The following is a 20426-nucleotide window of genomic DNA, read 5'->3' as shown; positions in this document are numbered from 1 at the left end:
GTTGATTGGGTTATTTGTTTTCTTATTGTTTAATTTTTTGAGTTCTTTGTATACTCTGGATATTAGGGTTCTATCTGAAGTGTGAGGAGTAAAAATTTGTTCCCAGGATGTAGGCTCCCTATTTACCTCTCTTATTAATAAGTTTCCTTGATTGTAGAGAAGTTGCACATTTTTTCACGTACTGGTTGGCCATTTGTACTTCTTCTTTCTGTTTAGTTATTTTGCCCATTTATTGCCTGGGTTATTTGTTTTATCGTGTTAAGATTTTTGAGTTCTTCATGTATTCTTGGTATTAATCCCTTGTCAGAGGAATATCTACCAAAGATCTTCTCCCATTCCATAGGCTCTCTTTTCATGATGTCAATAATTGCCTTACTGTGCAGAGGAATTCTGATGCTGTTCCATTTACTGATCCATGGTTTTATATCTTGAGCTAGAGTGATCTTGTTAAGGAAGTCAGTGCCTGTGTCATTGATGCTGGCGTGCTGACCCTAAGTTTACTTCTAGCAGTTACAGAATTTCTTGTCTAATTCCTAGGTTTATTTCTGATGCACTTGGGTTTGAATTGGAGGCAGCGGAAAGAGAGAGAGAGATCTGGTTTCATTCTTCTACATATGGATATCCAGTTTTCCCAGCACCATTTGTTAAAAAGGATATCTTTTCTCCAAGGTGTGTTTTTAGCACCTTTATCTAGTACCAGTAACTGTAACTATGTGGGTGTGTCTGTGTCTTCTATTCTACTCCACTGATACTTGTGTCTGTTCTGGTGCCAACACCATGCTTGTTTTCTCTGTAGCTCTGCAGTATGATAGACGATCAGGTACTGTGATGCCTCCAGCATCACTCTTCTTGCAGAGGATGGCTTGGGTATTCTCAGTCTCTTTTGTTCTCCAGTTCTGTGCAGAATGCCATTGGTGTTTTGAAGGGAACTGCATTGAATCTGTATGTTTTTGGTAGTATGGCCATTTTGACAATTTTAATACTCTCTATCCAAATATATAGGAGGTCTTTCCATCTTGTTCAATTTCTTCAATGTTCTATTATTTTCACTGTAGAGTGTGGGCTCCCTCGGTCCAGCCAAAGCCCACCGAACAGCTGAGGAGAGAGTGGCAATGGAAGTCGTAAAGAGACCTCAGAGACCAGTTTCACAGAACTCGATCCACTTCATTATTGCATAGGCAGGCTTTTATGCATAGCCTGTCACTGGGCTAATGTAGCTGAGGGTCATAGTGATCCAAAGAGTTAGCAACACACTTATGAGCAGCAAAAAATGGGCTAATATTTCAGTGGCAGAAGGAAAGGGACATGCTGTGTGCCTGAGGGAGGCCAGGTTGCCATGGTGATGGGGCTGAGTGTGGTTAGTGTGCTAACCACAACTTCCAGATTCAGTGTGCTGAACCCTGGGAGTCCCTCACCTAGGCAGCATAGGCCACTTTCCAACTCACGGGCCAAACCCTGGAGGTCTCACTTCTTTATTTACATTTATTTTTTTCAGGTTACTATAAATGGGATTGTTTTCCTAATTTCTTTTTGAGCAGCAACTTTTGGAGTATAGGAAAATGATTGATACATATTGTGATCTTCTATATTGTACTTTGCTGAATTTCTTCAAGAAGTGCATGGTTGGGGTGTATGCGTTTTCTAAATATAGGATTAGGTCATTAGCAAAAACTGAAAATTTGTTCTTTTTATATATTTTTTTCATATAGTTATTTAGTCTATATATCTGTTCCCTTTAATTCCTTTTCTTGTCTGATTGCTCTGGCTAGAATTTCAAGAATAGGAGTGGTGAGAGTGTACTTCCTCTTCTTGTTCCTGCCTTTAGAAGAAATGCTTATGTTTTCTATGCTTAGATAATGTTGGCCTTGAGTGTAGTCTTTACATTTTTAAATATTAATTCAGCTGAACAATGTCAACTGGTTTTTTTTTCTGCATCTTTTGAGAGAATTATGTGGAAACTGTTTGAGTCATAAAGAGGGGAAAAAATGATGTCTTTGCCAGGAAAAGGCATGGAACTGGGTAGCATCATATTAAGTCACATAAGCCAGACTCAAAAAGTTAAGGGTCATATATGTTCTCTCATATGTGCAAGATAGAGAGAAGAAAGAACAAAACGGATTTCATGAGAACAGAAGGGAGGCCAGTAGATTCCAGGGTGGAAATCATGGGGTAAAAGGTGAGGTAGTGGGGAATGAAACAGAGCAAATTATTTAATGTGCATTTGCAAACATATCAAATGAATTCCAATAATTCATACAATTATTATACTTCACCAAGAATAATGTTATGCTTAAGTATGAATGCTTTTCAATGCATCCTGTTGTCTAGCTCAGCTTTTTAATGGTTGATCTATGTCTCTCAACAAACTTTCAACTTCTTTTTCTTTTTTTTTTAAGAGAGAGAGAAAAGAGAGAGAGAATTTTTTAATATTTATTTTTAGTTTTTGGTGGACACAACATCTTTATTTTATTTTTATATGGTGCTGAGGATCCAACCCAGTGCCCCGTTCCAGCCAGGCGAGCGAGCTACCGCTTGAGGCACATCCCCAGCCCCTCAACTATTTTTTCTCATATCTTTTCTCATCCCACATTTATTTCTCTTTCCTTCTGTTACTCTGAATAAATGTGATACTTTTGGTTTTGTCCTACAGGGGTGAACTTTCTTCATTTTCCTTTAAGCCCTTTTCCTCTGTCTTGTTCCTACTGGTTTCTACTTACTGATCTATCTGACACTATACCCACTTTCCCAATTGTCATCATTTCTTTCACTTAGGACATTCATGGAGTTTCAATTTTGGTTGCTGTGTTTATGAACTCTATAACTTCCATTCGGTTATCATTATACCTTCTATTCCTTGGCTTTATATTCTCTTTTCAAACATCACCAAGTTCTGGCCATGGCGGTGTACGCCTGTAATCCCAGCAACTCAAGGGGCTGAGGCAATAGGATCCCGAGTCCAAAACTAGTCTCAGCAGATGACCAAGGCACTCTGCAATTCAGGGAGACCCTGTCTCTAAATAACATATAAAAAAGGGCTGGCAATGTGGCTGAGTGGTTCAGCGCCCAGGCTCAATCCCTGGTACCAAACCAAACCAAATAAAACATCAAACATCAGTAAGTATCAGCATTGCTTTGTTGAAAGGTTAGTTAGCTAGCTTGAGCATTTTCGTAATTCTCCTTTCACTTTAGTGGCAAATACTTTGAACTTCTTTGTTGACTCATTGTTGGGTGTGTATTGATTGATGTTCACTATGCAAGGAGAGATTTTGTTGCTCAAACTTCAAAACAATGACCACAAAATTCAGCCTACCAATCCCCTCTCTGCTGCAGAGCCCCAGCAGGTGGCCTCTTCTGAACACAGTCTCACCACCATGCAAAGTCTGGGCTGGGACCCAATAGACCTCAGTAGCAGGCCACATCTCACCGTGGAGGCCTCTGAGTGAAAAGTATATGTTCAACTACAGCACATTTAGTACTGTAATGGTTATGTGTAAACCACTTTTAACACTAGGATAATATTCAAACTTGTGGTCTTAATGATATTTTATTTTTGTTTTTTTCAGAACACATGGATTTTATAGTTCAGAACTTGTGATCCTATTGATATTCAATAGAGAATGTGTTCTATTTCCCTGCTTGTTGATATTTTCTGTGAACTCAGGATTCCAGTGTTGGTTTACAACCTTAGCTTTGCTATTCAGATCCAGTCCTAGAATGTATACAAGGGATTGGGCAGAGGTCCCCTGGGCTTAGTTCTCAAACTCCTTTCTATGCTTGTTAGCACATGTATGCACAGGTAGGGTCGAGTGTACGGGTTCATCAGGACTTCATGGGATACTGATTTGTAACCCCTCCATCTTCATGACTGTTGGGTGGAGCAATGGAGATTTGGGAGTTTGTGTATCCCATCTTGAAGAGGAAGCAAATTTTAATTTTAAAGACAGAATGTTATTTTTTTGACAAATGCAGAACATTTTGCTAATGTTGTAAGTATGGTGTGGAAATATAAATGATGAAGCAATTCAGGCTATTAAATTAACAATTTTAGGCTATTAAAAATTCAGGCTATTAAAAGTAAAAGTTCCCCCTTGCCTGTGCTTCAGGGAGTGTGGAGGACATTGAATCACAGAGTGACTGCAGAAGGAACAGTGGCCCCCCGTGGAGCAGCCAGCATGTTCTCTGGAGAACTGCTAGGGGTCAGCTTGGATCCAGAGCTGTGGCCATTTCCATCAACTGTGTGGATACTTTCAGTGTCTTTCTAGATCCTCAGGTTTACTTTCTGAAGCAGTCCAACAGGAGAAAACACATTCTCTAGTGATGACTTAGCACTCCTGATTAATAAACCTAACAGTTACTCCCAGAGGATCATTGTGTGCTGGGAGAGGATCCATTGCTCCTCTGGGTGCATCAAAATGATTCATGGTAAACAAGGTCATTGAGGCAGGAAGTGACAAGGTGATGGACGACCCCTGGGAGGAGAGGTGTAGTCATTCTGTCCCTGAAATTGAGGCTTTGCAGGTCAAACACTGCCTTTCCAAGACACCTCACTGTGTCAAAGAGGCTGACTGCCTGGAGAAGGACCCTGCAGCCCTCAGCACCAGGAGACAGTGAGGTGGGAAGATCCTACATGAATTCCCTTTACCACATCTGAGCTTCTGCAAGGGACTTGAGTCCATTTCAGATTTTTCTTTCTAATAATTGTCTTAATGTCCCCATATGTTCCTCTCTCTTAATTTCTAACTCTAATTCTCTTTTCTTTCATATATGCCTGTGCTGTTTCCATTCCTTCATTTCCTGTGTGTGTTAGTGTCTGTCATACCACTGCATTTCTGTCAGGGTTTCAATTGAGCTGTGTTTAAAATCTCTGTCCCACATTGATCTTGATTTTTCTCTTAACACCTATGAGAAATTTCCATTCTGTTCCATACACTGTCTCAGGTGTCCTGTAATCTATGATTTTTCTTAGGTTCTCATCTTCATTTTCATGACTCATTTGATATTCAGTTATATTTCAAAAGAGTTGCATCCAATTTCATTTTATGCCTGCCTTTCTACTCTACTCTCAGTCTTATGTGTCTCTGCAGCATGCTTCCATATATATACCTTTATCACCTTTTTAAAATTAGTGGACATCAATTTTATTAAAATGCTACAGTCATTTAGAGTAATTTATGTCATCATTTTCCAATTGCAAGCTTAACATTTTTATCATGTCTCATTTCTGATTTTCATCTCCTTTTAAAAAGTCTATCTAAATGGTATCATTCTTAAATGGAGATTTAATAATAGTTTTGTGATAAAATATAGTAATCCAAAAAATTTTTTATGTCTTTGTTCCCAATAACCTAGAACAATCTCTCATATAATTCAAATAATTTAGTGAATACTTCTGCAGTTTGCCTCCATAAAATTTAATCTGTTTATGAAGAAGGATAATGCTGCCTTCTTTCCAGTGATTATAACCTGAACCTACTGTACTGACAATCAAGCCCTCTGCAGGCATGAGGAGCAGAAGATACTTTTGAAGATACAGGGAAAGAAGATACTTTTACTCAGATCTGATCTGAGAGGGAGGCTTCCCATGTTTAACCCCAAATATGATACTGTTCATTCAGCTGATATAATCTCAAGGTAAGTAAAATCTTCTCTATTGCTACATCCTAAAATTTTTAACTTTTATTATGTGGTATTTAATCTCATGATTTTATGGGGAAAACCTATTCTATCTATTTAAGTTGATGATGAGTTTTTCCTTTAGAATCTACAACCGTGGCTGGTGACACAGCTGAGGTTTACAATGCCACATGAACCTTCATTTTTGGATAACTCAGTTGCTCAGATGCTGGAATTTTTTGCACAATGTGGGTTTCCTATCTGCAATGATTTTTTGCAGACTGATTTTTAAATTTCTTATTATTTTATTTTTATTTGCTCCAATCAGTTATATATTTGTAAGTGGAAGTCCACACTCTTGTCATCAATGTTCCAACTGTGTTTCTCTCTGCTGGGAAGGCTATGCTGCCCACAGTGTGATTAACAGAATCCACTCTCCTGCCCTTAGGAAGTGTTTGCAGATGTTTCTGCATCTGCTGTTTGGCGCCCTTCACTGTTGAAGCATTCTTTGGGATTTCTTTTGGAAGAGTTTTTCCCACTAATTGATGTTATCATGGGGAGCACTGCACTGTGCTTTCTGAAGTTACGAAATATATGGTAACTCAAGTCTTCTAGGAATTTCCCGATAGCTCTCAAAATTCCCATATTGGTGGCACAATCAATCACAGTCTCATCTTCACAAATATTTGCAATTTCCCAATTGCTCTTTCATATTTTTATTTATTTCCTTTTTTCTTATCTCTTCCTCTTTCTTTCTCCCTTTCCCTCTCCCTCACCTGCTCTTTCTCTCTTTCTCCCCACCGCTCCTGTTGAACCTACCACTGACATTCATTCCCAGCCCTTTCTATTTTTTAATTTGAGACAGGGTCTCATTAATTTGCAGAGACTGGCTTTCAACTTGCTATCCTCTTGCCCCAGACTTCGGGGTCACTGGATTACAGGAGTGCAACACTACTTCTGACCTCTCACTAACATTGTATACCTGACACTATTGTGCTCTCAAAATAGTAGTACATTCTCATGACAGGGGTGTTAAATGTAGGATTTTTTACAAGAAACTGAGTTTGACTTTGTTTTTCCTTTCTATTCTGGGTTGTTGGTATTGTGTGCTCTCCTTCATAGAAATTATTTTCTTTATTTTAGGACTTATTCTGCTATTTGTGTTCAAATGCCATCACTTCTAGAAGGTTCTAATGTACTCTGCACATTTACTTCCAGAAGGCAATCCCCAGTACTGCTTGTAGAGTTTTATTCACCAGGTGACAAGTAAAAGGTGCTTGTGTTTTGAACACATTGAGAGATCAGGGTTTTCCTGTTTGTCTTTTGTGACTTGTAGTTAGGGCCTTGACATAAAGTGCCATGTCACTTGAGCACTTGCACTTGGTGGCCCTCCCTTCAGGGCTGGCTTCTGGCACATTTCCTCCCTGCTCTCAAGTGCCTCAGGAGAAACCTGGGATTCTGCAGTGAGTGTGGGTGTGGTGCTGTCTTTATCTTTATTTCTTCCTTAGAACTTTATAGTTACACAGAGTAGTTGGACTCATCCTGACAAAATCTTCCATGCATGGAATTGGACTTTGGTTCATGACCCCCTTTCCCTCCCCTTTCCGCCCTGTGCTTCCCCTCTCCATTTCTCCCTCCTCTGCTTTTATTATCCTGACATTGTTGTGCAGGTTCCTTGACTAGAAAAGACTGTTTATAATCTCCCACTCTGGTATTTTAATTATCCATGCTTTTACTTCAAATACTTTGATAATATCTATTTTGAAGCATAAAATGTAAAAACCCGGGAATTGTGGTTGGTGACTTTTCAACGTGTCTGACTTCAGTTGCTAGCCTTGCCAGGAAGTGAAAGAGCTTCCCACGTTTTGTCTCTTTGGATGCATATCTGTTCATTTGAGCACATAGTTGTCTTTATGCGTGTGGTGTAGAGTGCGCTTTGTGATTTATAAACACGGTGTGGAAGGTGTAATAAGGTAGTAAATACACCCATAGCTTCCACTATTTAACAGACAGTCCTACCAAGAATATTTTCATTTCATGCTCTTGCTAAAATTGAAACATCTGACAGAAGTTCCTGCTGTCCCCTCTCTGTGCACTGGTGGGACAGACACCATCTCAGCCTGGGTGTTGAAATACCCTTCTGCTGTTTCCATGCTGCCCACCCTGTTGTTCTGTGTCCTATCGTGGATTTAGCTTGTGTTCCTTCATTTCCCACTTGATTTTCCCTCCTGGGAGGACAAGAGTAGTGTGCTTGGACTCCTCAGGTCCCAGGGTTTCTCCTCTCTGCAGGGATCCTCTTTCCTCTGCTCCCCTGCAGTGGGGCTGATCCCACCCATCCATCCAGGCTGTGTAGACTTGGGGGCATAATGTCCAGATGAGAGCCTGGGAATTATCCCTGGGCTCCTAGCCCCTGCAGGGGGAATCTGATCTTCATTGATAATGAAGGGAATGTTGTGAATAGATCTGGATGATGAAGTTATGAACTATTTGGGATTGCTAAGGGCAGGTGTCCTGGGAAGGAGAGAAGATGGCTGAAGAAAGATCTCTGCTAAGAGTCAGGAGGGGGTAGGCCACGCCTTAGTGAAACTGGAAAATTGCAAATGATCATACATTTGAGGTTTCACCTGCAACCATCAGTGTATGTGTTAAAGATATGGTGCACTTTCAAAACTCAGAGTATGTTCACCACAGTCAAAATCAAGAGTCAGGATTTTAAAATTATTCTAACTCATAAGCCTGAATTGCATAGTTGGTGGGAGGCACAAATGAGCCTGTGGAGGAACAGGACTCCATCACTGTGGGGGCTCAATAGTTAATTTGAGTGCTGCTTCCTTAACAGGATAATGAGTGTGGGATCATTCCAGTACAGATCATGCCCAAGCAGGGACTGTGTAGCCTGGGTGGTGAAAGTGACCTGAGAATGTTCTCATGGACTTGCTCAGTGTGGAGACACATGGGGGATTGACTAGAGGTCCGGGAGGGAATGAAGGACTGTGGTTCAGGTAAAGAACAACTGGATCAGTGTGAGACTGACCAAGTATTCTAAAGTATCCCTAAGCAAATGAAATAGTGAAATAAACTCCAGAATCCAATAAGAGAAATTGAGATGTTGACCTCATTAATTTCAATATTAACCTGAAAGAATGTCATATCATTTTTGTTGCAGTTACATTTGTGAAGATTCTTTTTTCTTTTCTCTTTTAAATATTTTTTGTAGTTGTACATGGATACCTTTATTTTATTTATTTATCTTTATGTGGTGCCGAGGATCAAACTCAGGGCCTCACACGTGTTAGGCAAACACTCTACCACTGAGCTACAACCCCAGCCCCTACTAATTATTTTTTCATAAAAAACATAAGAAACATTCAGATAAAAGGGTGGATATTCCACAAGTTTCAGGCCTCAGGATACAGGGACGTTTGTTGGACGGCATTTATCCACCATGATATGATTCTGGTTCTGCTGGGTATTCCCTTCTATGTTGTTTGTCCTGAGCACTGTGGGACATTGAGCAGCAATCTTGGCCTCGACCTCCTGCATGTCAGTAGCTCTGCACAAGTTGTGAGAACCACAAATGACTCAGATTATTGCTGTTTGGCCCATGATTTGGGAGGGAGGTGAAAAGTCCCCACGTGGGGAACGCTGTGTTGGAAGAGTGTTTAGCAGTCACTGACTTGCAGGAAGGGCGTGTGCTGTGAAAACTCCAAGACAGAAGTTCAAGTACACAGGGTCATCTGTCTGTTGGAAGGACCATGCTCTTCAGAGAGGTGAGACTACAGAACACAAGCTGAAGATGAAACACAGTCTGAGCGCAGAACAAAACTTGCCAGATAAGCTGCACACACACCTTTCACACAGGACACACATCCCCTGCTCACTATCCTAGAATGCAGTGAAGTGGCTCAAAATCCACCTTCTTTCTCTCCTCCTTCTGTCTTCTGTTGTTCCCATGAATTTCTGGAAGACAGGCCCTGAAACACTAGAGAGTTGGACATTTCATCATCCTCTTCTCCTGAACAGTCAATATTCTTGCAAAGCTCTATTTGAAAATAATTCTAAGTAATTACTCATTTCTTATTGCAGCCTTAGTTTCCCTCGTAAAAGTTCAAATACATCGGAACATTATGATCCTGGGGCAGGAGGGTAGCTCAATTGTTCTTCACTTACCCAGCTTACATGAAGACCTGGATTCCATCCCAGACACTGCAAAATAATAATAACAACAAGATGATGATTCCAAGGAACATAATCTTTGAGGTTTTCCTCATCTCTCAGCTGTGCATTTGGTGTCCTGGGGAACTCACTGCTCTTCCTGTTATATGCTTATACCTTCTTAGTTAAACCCCATCTGAAGAAGCACATCGATCCCATAGTTATGCACCTGGTGTTGGCCAATGCTTTGACCATCATGTTCACCTTGATACCAGATATAGCATCCACCTTGGGAGTAAGGCGGTTTTTGAACGAGGTTGGCTGTCAGACAGTTTTGTTCTTATACAGAGTGATGCGGGGTGTTTCTATCTGCACCACCTCTCTCCTGAGTGCATTTCAAGCCATCACTGTTGGTCTCAGTAACTCTAAGTGGGCATGGCTTAAATTTAAGCTCCCTACATGGACTTGTCCTTTGTTCCTTTCCTTCTGGGTCCTTAACATGCTCATCTACTTCCACATCATTGAATCCATCACAGCCATTGGAAATTTCACCATAGATGGTCATGGCTATGCTGATGCATATTGTAGAAATAGAAATTTTGGAAAACACAATTCATCATCATTTTTTATTCCCCTGCTGGTTCGAGATCTAGTGTTTGTGTTCCTCATGATCTGCACCAGCCTGTACATGGTGAGTCTCCTCTACAGACACCACAGGAGAGCCCAGCATGTCCGCAGCCCCCGTGTCTCCTCCCAGACATCCCATGAACACAAAGCCACCCGCACCATCCTCTTGCTTGTAAGTTGCTTTGTGTTCTTTTATTTCTCAGACAACTGTTTGACTCTTTATTCCTTTTATGCACGCAAGAAAATCCCAAGTCTGGGGGAGTTTACTAGAGCTTTATCATCCTGCTACCCAACCATCTGCCCCTTTTTGCTGATGAAAAATAAAAGAACTGTTTCCTAATTCATTCTTTTCAGTTAATGAGAATGACAGGTTCCCGTAGGGCAGCTGATGCCTGGTGTGATGCCCCAGGCTTTAGTCTGCAACAGGGCAGGGTCCATAATGATTTAGAGGGGTCAAGAAAGGCCATTTGCCTTGAACACGTCAAACTACACGAGTCTGAGTTCAGACATTCTACAAGTTTGAAATGCACTCAGAAGACTTACTATGAATAAAGTATGTGAAGATCACACTGATAATTTTCAAACGTATTACGTGTTCTACTTGTACTTTGGACAAAATGTATTTATTTCTACTTACTATTCAAATTATCTTATATGCATCCTTATGGACGTTTTAAAATAGCCATGGGAAAACATAAATTCAAATTGGGGTTCGCATCGTATCTGTTAAAGTGTGCTGGCCTAAGAAACTGCTTCTGTGTAACCCACAAATGCACATTGCGCACCTTACATTTTCTAGGCACCGCTTTGGGCCTTGGATTTACTCCAGTATCCTAAGAGCAATAAGACTTGATAACCAAAGAGACTACATAGGCTCTTCATGGTGTAGGAAAATTTTCAAAGTTACTATTCATAAGAAATCCCATGGGGGCTGGGGTTGTAGCTCAGTGGTAGAGTGCTTGCCTACCAGGCATGAGACACTGGGTTCCATCCCTGGCACCACATAGAAATAAACAAAAAAAATAAAGGTATTGTGTCCATCTACAACTAAAAACTTTTCAAAACCAAAAATGAAAGCCCATGATTTGAGGTAATCACTAAAATGTTTTAATACATCTTTTTAATATTGAAAAATTGTTGTTTATTTGACATATAACTACCAATTAATGTAAAAAATAAAATAACTAATATATACACTAATATAAAATATGTTCACTGAACATCAAGTAGAATTGTTTCAATGTTTTCAATGAAAAAGACTGATGCAAATTTAATTATTTTATGTAGGTTTTTAAACAAGAAATCTATAGTGGCCAATAAGAGCTTCTAACTAGCATGATGTGACCAGGTTAAACCTTTTAATATGAATAAAAATAACTTTCAGCATCTTTACCCTATATATTCTAACTAAGGGGATATGCTGGCCTCAGGCTGGAAATTACAGGTCTTAGATCCTCAAGCCAATCATCATCCACAGGCCACAAAAACAAAATGAGTAATGAGTTTCACAAAGTGAGAACAGAATATCAAACAGAGATGTGCTCTGTATATTGAAGGGGAATAATGCCTAATTCCCAGGGCATACAGTGCAGTAAGAGCACAGAATCAGGCACAATTCAGGAACCCAGGAGGAAGAACCAAACAAGAGCAGTGGAAGAAATAAAAAGCCTTGTGCCCTGGGAGGAAGTGGGAAGGGTATTTGCTGGCTTTAGGGACCAGGTAGCATCCAGGTAAGACCAGGAACAGCAGTGGGTAGCCAGGCTACGGGAGCCATCTTCAGGCAGAGAGGACAAAATGAACCAAGGCACTGAGGCACAGACCTACTGACTTCTCAGGAGACAGTGGAGGGCTGGTGCTGGGTGACGAAATGTAACCCAGCCAGGGACACAGGGAACAGAAGGGAAACCCCTCCAACAGGAGGGCAAAACACCTTCCCCAGTGCAGCTCCACCTGCTCCCTGTGGAGATAAAGAAGCTGAGGATCACTCTGCAGGTCACCCTCTGCCCCGAGGACCTGGTCCCTGGATTCAAATCCATGAGCAGAATCTTCCCTAATGTAAACGGTGGCTTTTCCAAAACGTAAAACAAAAATACAAGCCACGCAAACAAGACTGAAAAGAAAAAGACAGAGTAAGCTTCAGCCCTGGTGTCCCAGCTGCCACACTAGCCAGACAGGTCTGCTTGGTGGCTCACCCTGGCTCACTACTGCAGGGCACTGAGCACTTCATGCTCCGGACCCAGCTCCCCTCAGAAAGCAGTAAACACCAGTCCAAATAGAAACTCACCCCAAGCAGAAGCAGCATCCTTCACACTAACCTAGCACAGGTGAGCCCTCTTCTCACCCAGTTTCACACATGCACACGCATAATGCTCTGGAGCATTAGGTTCCTCTTGGTGAGGTAGTTCCTAGTCTAAAGCAGCAAATGTCACAGTGTCTACACTCGCATGGATGGGTAACTGTCATGGAAGGCCCACACCCAAACTCCTTCTCCCCTGATTCTCAGACTAAGGTGATTCCCCCCACCCTTAGATCATAACAAACTAATAACTAGAAACAAAGAGATGAAGTCCTACAAAATGAAAAAAAAAAATTAAAAACAGTCAAAAAACCAAGAGAGAATCTGTGTGATCACACTAACAGTCTAACCTTGGCTGCAGAGGAGAGAACCAGTTGGTTCATCCAGCTACAGGCACTTCATAAAGCACCCAGGTCATTCACAACTCACGAAAACAAGGGTGGGGGGAATTTTAGGTGGAAATAAAATTAACACCAACTGATGCTCAGGAAACAGTTCTAAAACGCCACACAGAGGGATGTTGGGCAAAAGTGTCTATGGAGTCATCTACAGGCCAGGCCCTCAGGGCTGCTTCCAAGGGGCAGCAACATTGGCAGCTGCTGGCTCCAGGTGGGCCCAGGGGCCCAAGGGACTTCTGGGCTCTGTGTGCCCCATTGACTCCTGCAGCGCCTGTTGCCAGGGCCCCACTTTGTCACTTGCTCCTACTCCAGCGGGTCTCTCCACTGCAGCTCATTCCTGAGTTCTGAGACAGCCTCTGAGAATTTACTGCAGACACCAGAACACAGCACCCGGCAGAGACCCGAGTCCGGAATCTTAACACATCTCTTCACGTCAAAGACATATTCTCCAGTGGCCACCAGCACGAAACACCCCACGAACGGGGTCCTTGGAAAGAAATTTGCTTTCCTCCTCTGCTGGCTAGTCTGAGCTCAGGAGTCCTTGTCTGGGGCTCCAGGGAGCACTGTCTCTGGCTCACAGAAGGCCACCTTCTCACTGTTGTCTCCTGTGCCCCTGGGGAGAGAGGCTGCCGTCTCTTCTTATAAGGACAATAATCCCTCTGGTACAGGACCTTACCTTCGCCTCATGTAACCTTCATTATTTCCAAATGCCACCACATGTGCTTTGGGGAACTTGTTTTTTCTTTATCTTCTATTCCGTCTTGTGTCTGCCTTTCTCAGGCAGTAAGTGACCAGGAAGCTGACTTCCATGGAGTGCCTGTGAATCTCTTCCCCTCCTCCATGAGGAGGAACCTGAAAATTAGGTTCTTGTTTTGTGGAATCTGATTTTATTCCTCTTGATGATATTCAAGGGTGACACAACGCAATCTGAGAGGCAGATTTCACAATATGTTGTGTTTTTTAGAGCTGATGGAAGAATTATTGTAAGTTGCTATATTTTTCTTTACTAATGTACAGCCTTTAATATTGGGGAGTGAAGAAAAAAAAGGGTTAAGGATATGACATATTTTCAAGGCAGTGCACACACAGAGTTGTGATTTAGGATTTAGTTTAGTTCTTTTTTTAGTAAGATTTATTGGTAGGACCAGTTTTAGGTTCACAGCCTTTGTAAAATGTACACTTTCATTCACCCTCTGTTCACAAGGGAGCACATCATCCCTCTCTCAATAGCCCCCATTGTGATGGAATCCTTCGTACTTCATGAAGAGCACATATTGTCACATTATTATCATCCAATCCTGTTGTATGCACCTGGGTTCACTCTTGGCATTGTTCATTCTGTGACTCTGTGTGTGAACAGGGGTAGGAGGGAGAGAATGAACCCAAAACCATTGTTTTTCTGAGCTGTATCAGCAACCATTTTGCAAAATTTTATTTTGAGACAGAATGTCACTTAATTACTGAGGCTGGCCTTGAACCTGTAACCCTCCTGACTCAGGTTCCTCCATAGCTGGGATTACAGGTGTCCTCCACTATTCAAGTCATACTCGAGGCCCGAGTGTGGGTGTGCTGTACAAAATTACAGCTGTGCATTCCCTGCTAGATATTGTCTCTGCCATGACCATGGAGGTGGCAGTTGGCATCTGCATTGATGCTGGTTTTGTTTGGGTTGTTACCACTCAGTGTCCACAGCCTACAAATCCTTGACCCCTGACTGCCATTCTCCCCCTGGTGGTGTGGATGTCACAAAGGTCCTCCTTACACCAGGCATCCCTATCCGTGCAGACACATAATGAGTCCCTTGCTGGTGACTCTCCGTCAGGTAGATCACACACTGGGTTACATCTCTGGTGGTTTCACCTCCCAGCTCAGCCTCCCTGGGCGGCCACACTGTGAGCCACTTCCTCAGTTCTCTGGCCCTCCAGGCTCTGTGGGCATTGCCCCTTCTGCACTGTGGCCTGGAGCCCTTCCCTGTGCAGGAAGGTGGCAACTGTGGAGCTCTTGCTGTTGTCTTCTCTCGGGACTGATATACCTAGCCTATTTTTCTATTTAGGTCAGAAGCCAGCTTATCACAAATTATGAAGGATTCATTTCTGTTTTCTGTAAAAATATTAGGATGTCTGTATAGCCTGGCCAGAATTTGATGTTGTAAAGCTGCTTGGAAGGCCTGCCCGTGCCTTGAACTCACCCATGCCTGGTTTTCCCTGACCAGATAACAACCCTCTCCAAAACCTTAATGGTGTCTCGTAAATCTTGGCTTTCCCTGGCCAGATAACGACCCTCTCTGAGGCTCTAATGGCCTTCCTTCATAAATTCTGATGTCGGGGCCAGCAAAAAAATATGAACTAGCCTTTGTGTTATGCTTGTCATAATTTTGTTACCTGTAAGATCCTCGAACCCCCTTCTGTGTAACTTTCTGGGCTATAAAGCTGGGCTTCTAGAAAGCCACTGTCCTTGGCTCCCAGGATTTTGTTGGGAGAGACAGCCCGGCCAGCCAAAATAATAAGCTTGCTTTACTTTGATTTTAATTGGTGTCAGTGGTCTTTTCTTGCGTCGTGGTCTAACAGGATCACTGTGCTTGTGCTGCCCGTGGTCTATGGTTGATACCAGTTTCCTGTAGGTGCCATTTTCTAGATGAGTCAATTGGGAGGATAAATCTGGTCTCTGTTACTTGAAGCCTGAAAGTATGGAGTCTTTTCAGTCTGATGGCTCACTTGACACTTATTCGTACACAATGCTTCTTTGGTTGGGACTCACTGCTCTATCACTTCATTTCTCTCATGGGCTTTCCTGGCCTTCCTACAAGGACCTCAGCTTCCTTTTCAGCAGCGAGTAGAAGAGCTGGGAGTGGGTGTCCTGGTCCTCTTCCTCACCTTCAGATGAAGCACCCATGTTTACCAGACAGGCTGTTTCCTCCAGTGTTGTCCAGGGTCGATTTCATTCCAATTACACAAGATCCTATTTGCTTTTATTATATTATGTGCATTTGCAAATATATCAGAATGAATTCCACCAATTCATAAAATTATACTTCACCAATAATAATGTTATACCTAAGTATGAATGTTTTTCACTTCATCCTGTTCACCAGCTCAGCTTCTTAATAGTTGATTTATATGTCTCATCAAACTTTCAAGTATTCAACTATTATTTTGTCATAATTTTCTAACCCCCACATTTATTTCTCTTTCCTTCTCCTACTCTGATGTATAAATGTGACACTTTTGGTTTTGTCCACTGGAGTGAAACTTTCTTCATTTCTCTTCAAGCCCTTTCTTCTGTGCTGTTCCCACTGGGTACTACTTACAGATCTATCCACCAGTACACTTTCTCGACTGCCATCCATTCCTCCACTGACAATTTCAATTTTAGTTTCTGTGTTTTTAAACTCTATAACTTCCATTTGGTTATTCATTATATCTTCTATTCCTTGGCTTACTTTCTCTTTTCAAATATCAGCAAGTGTCAGTATTGCTAAGTTGAAAGTTTTGTTTGCTCCTTTGAACATTTTTGTAATAATCTGAACTTATTTGTTGACTCATTGTTGGGTGTGTATTGATTGCTGTTCTCCCTGCAAGGGGAGATTTCTCAGCTCAAACTTCAACCCCATGACCACAGAATTCAGCCTACTAGCCCCTCTCTGCTGCAGAGCCCCAGCAGGTGGCCTCTTCTGAACACAGTCTCACCAGAATTCAAAGTCTGGGGTGGGACAAAGGAATCTCAGTAGCAGGCCACATCTGACTGAGGATCCTATTTATATTCAATAGAGAATGTGTTTTATTTCCCTCTTTATTCACATCATCTGTGAATTCAGGGTTCCAGTGTTGATTCATAGCCTTAGCGGAGCTATTCAGGTCCAGCCCTAGAATGAACATATGGGATTTTGGAGAGTTCCCCTATGTTCCTTAGAACCAGATGCATGCATGCACAGGTAGGGTTAAGGTTAAGAGTTCATCAGGACTTCATGGGATCCTAATTTGTAACCCCTCCATCTCCATGAGTGTTAGGGTGGAACGATGGCACTTTGTGACTTTGTGTATCCCATCTTGAAGGAGAAGCATATTTTTTTGTTTTTTTTTTTTCAGAGAGAGAGAGAATTTTTTTAATATTTATTTTTCAGTTTTCAAAGGACACAACATCTTTATTTGTATGTGGTGCTGATGATCGAACCCAGCGCCACGCACATGCTGGGCAAGCGCGCTACTGTTTGAGACACATCCCCAGCCCAAGAAGTAGTTGGACACAATACTTTTCTTTTATTTATTTATTTTTATGTGGTGCTGAGGATCAAACCCAGGGCCTCGATCCTCACATGCTAGAACATGAGCGTTCTCCTGAGCCACAATCCTAGCCCCAGTAGAAGCAAATTTTAAATTAAAGATAGAATGACACTATTTTGAGAAATTCAGAACATTTTCTAATGATTTAAAACAATGCAGATGTACAAATAAGGAAGAGTTAGATGGACTAATTAGGTTTTTTGGAGTTCAAATGTGCCCTCTGCCCTGCGCCAGGCCTGTACTGCACAGAGCCTGGAGGAAGCCCAGATACACTGTGGGTACCGGAGGCACAGAGGCCTCCCGTGCAGCACCCAGCATGTTCTCTGGGGTTCTGCTCAGGGGTCAGCTTGGATTGAGGGCTATGGTCTTCTACATTAGTTGCCTGGAAACCATTAGTGGCTTTTTATTTTTTTTTCTTTTAAATATTTATTTTTTGGTTGTAGTTGGACACAATACCTTTATTTTACTTATTTATTTTTATGTGGTGCTGAGGATTGAACTCAGGGCCTCGCCCGTGCTAGGCGAGTGCTCTACCGCTGAGCCACAACCCCAGCCCGTTTAGTGGCTATTTAGACTCCTCAAGTTTACTTCCTGAAGCAGTTCAACCAGGGAAAACACAGCCTCAGGGATGACTTAGCACTCCTAATTAATAAACCTAACCATTACACCCAGAGACTCAATGTGCTTCTGGGAAAAGATCTGCTGCTCCTCTGGGTGCATCCAATGATTCATCGTAAACAAGGACCTTGAGGCATCAGGTGACAAGGTGATGGACGACCCCTGGGAGGAGAGATCCAGTCATTCTGTACCTGAAATTCAGGCTCTGCAGGTCAAATGTGGCCTTTCCAAGAAGCCTCACTGTGTTTGGGAGGCCAACTGCCTAGATCAGGGGCCCTGCAGCCCTCAGCTTTAGGTGAGCAGGAGTGGGAAGCCCTCCTCTGTATTCCCTTTATCCTGTCTGAGCTTCTGCACAGACTTGGGTCATTTCTGATTTTTCTTTTTGACATTCTTGCTACAATGTACCTATATGTTCTTCTCTTTTAGTTTCTAACTCTAATTCTCTTTTCTTTCATTTATGCCTGTGCTGTCTCCATTCTTTCCTTTCTTGGGTACATTAGAATCTGTTACAGCTCTGCATATCTGTCCCTGTATAAATCATTTGAATTTTATTTAAAGAACCTGACACACATACTCGATGTGCAAATCTTGACTTTTCTCTTAACATATAGATAACATTTCCATTCAGTTCCATGACAATCCTAGGTCTCCTGTATACTGTGATTTTTCTCATGCTCTTATCTTCTATTTAAATGGCTCGATTGATATTTATTTACATTTGAAATAATGTACATCCAATTTCATTTTATTCACCTCTTTTCTACTCTACTCTCAGTCTTATGTGTTTTCATAGCAAACTTCTAAAAACTTTTCAAATATTAATGGACATGTATTGCATTAAAATACTAAACTGAGATTAATTCATCACATCTTTTCTAATTGGCAGCTTAACATCTTTTTATTCTATATTACATCTGTGGTTCCTCTTATTTTATGCTGTCTGAATGGTATCATTCAGAACACTCCCTCCTTGCTTCACAAGTGCCCCAGGCGGATTGGTGAGTATTTCCAGTAACTGCAGGTGTAATGCTTTTATAACAATTAGTAGAGAGTGTGATTTAATTTGATTAATTTGTTCTATCCTGTCATTCTTTTTTAGATTCCCTAGTTTGAAAATGTGTATTTAAAATCTCCCACTGTGACCTATTAATTAACCATGTTTTTACTTCATATGTTGATAATATGTGTACTCGAGCTCAAAATTTTAAAACTGTGCTCCTGGTAATGGTGATTAATGACAATCTCTGTCTGACTTTACTTGCTAGACTTCCCAGAAATGAAAGTGCTTCTCATAATTGGTCCTATTTGGATGGATATTTATTAATTTGGACAATTGTAATTGCATTATGCAGATGTACAGAGTAGATTATGCAGGTGTAGAGAGTGCATTATGATTATAAACACAGTGTGGAGTGATGAAATGCTGAAATGAGGTAATTATTACACCCATAACTTCAACTATTTACAGAATGTTCTACCAAAAATATTTTAATTTCATGCTCTTAGTTAAATTGAAACATCTGACACAAGTTCCTGCTATCCCCTCTCTGTGAACTGGTGGGACAGAAGCGTCTCAGCCTGGGTGTTGAAATTGCCTTCAGGCTGTTTCCACGCTGCCCACCCTTTTACCACGCTTTGCAACATGTCTGTGTCCTATCGTGGTTTTAGGTTGATGTTCGTCCATTTCCCTCTTGATTTTCCCTCCTGAGAGACCAAGAGTAGTGGGCGTGCACCTCCTCAGGTCCAGTAGGATGTTCTCCTCTCTGCAGGGCTCCCCTTCCCTCTGCTCCCCTGCAGTGGAGCTGATCCAGCTTATCCATCCAAGCTGTGCAGACTTTGGGGTGATATGTCTAGATGAGAGCCTGGGAACCATTCCTGGCCTCCTACCCCTGGCAGGAGGGAATCTGATCTTCATGATACTGAAAGGAATATTAGGAATATAACTGGATGATGAAGTTATGAAAGACACAGGATTGCTAAGGGCAGGTGTCCTAGGAAGGAGAGAAGATGGCTGAAGAAAGATCTCTGCTAAGAGTGAGGAGGGGGTTAGCCATGCCTTAGTGAAATTGGAAAACTACAAATGATCAAAACATTTGAGGTTTCACCTGCAACCATCAGAGCACATATTAAAGATATGTGCTTTCAAAAATCAGAGTATGTTCACCATGGCCAAATATGTGAAGAGTCATGATTTCAAACAATTCTAACTCATAAACCTAAATTTCAAAGTTGCTGGAAGGCCCAAATGAGCCTGTGGAGGAACAGGACTCCAACACTGTGGGGGATCAATAAATAATTTGAGTGCTTGTCCCTTAACAGGATAATGAGTGGGGGATAATTGCAGTACAGATCATGCCCAAGCAGGGATGGTGGTGAAAGTGTAGCCTGGGTGGTGAAAGTGACCTGAGAATGTTCTCATGAACTTGCTCAGTGCGGAGA

General features: G+C 41.8%; 1 long non-coding RNA gene across 3 annotated transcripts in view; it reads right to left on the bottom strand.

The window, feature by feature from the left end:
* LOC125612572 overlaps positions 1–20426 on the bottom strand; it is a 38363-nt gene that overhangs the window by 8997 nt on the left and 8940 nt on the right. For 2 of the 3 annotated variants that reach the window (XR_007343000.1, XR_007342999.1), the window contains exon 3: positions 9784–9819. This is a non-coding gene — a long non-coding RNA (uncharacterized LOC125612572). Of the gene's footprint in view, positions 1–9353; positions 9596–9783; positions 9820–20426 lie in introns of those variants that run through there. The other variant, XR_007342998.1, reaches the window with a different exon arrangement.

The sequence above is a fragment of the Marmota marmota genome, unplaced genomic scaffold (genome assembly GCF_001458135.2).
Source record: "Marmota marmota marmota unplaced genomic scaffold, marMar, whole genome shotgun sequence".
Taxonomy (NCBI): Eukaryota; Metazoa; Chordata; class Mammalia; order Rodentia; family Sciuridae; genus Marmota; species Marmota marmota.
This window is presented reverse-complemented; position numbering and strand designations above follow the sequence as displayed.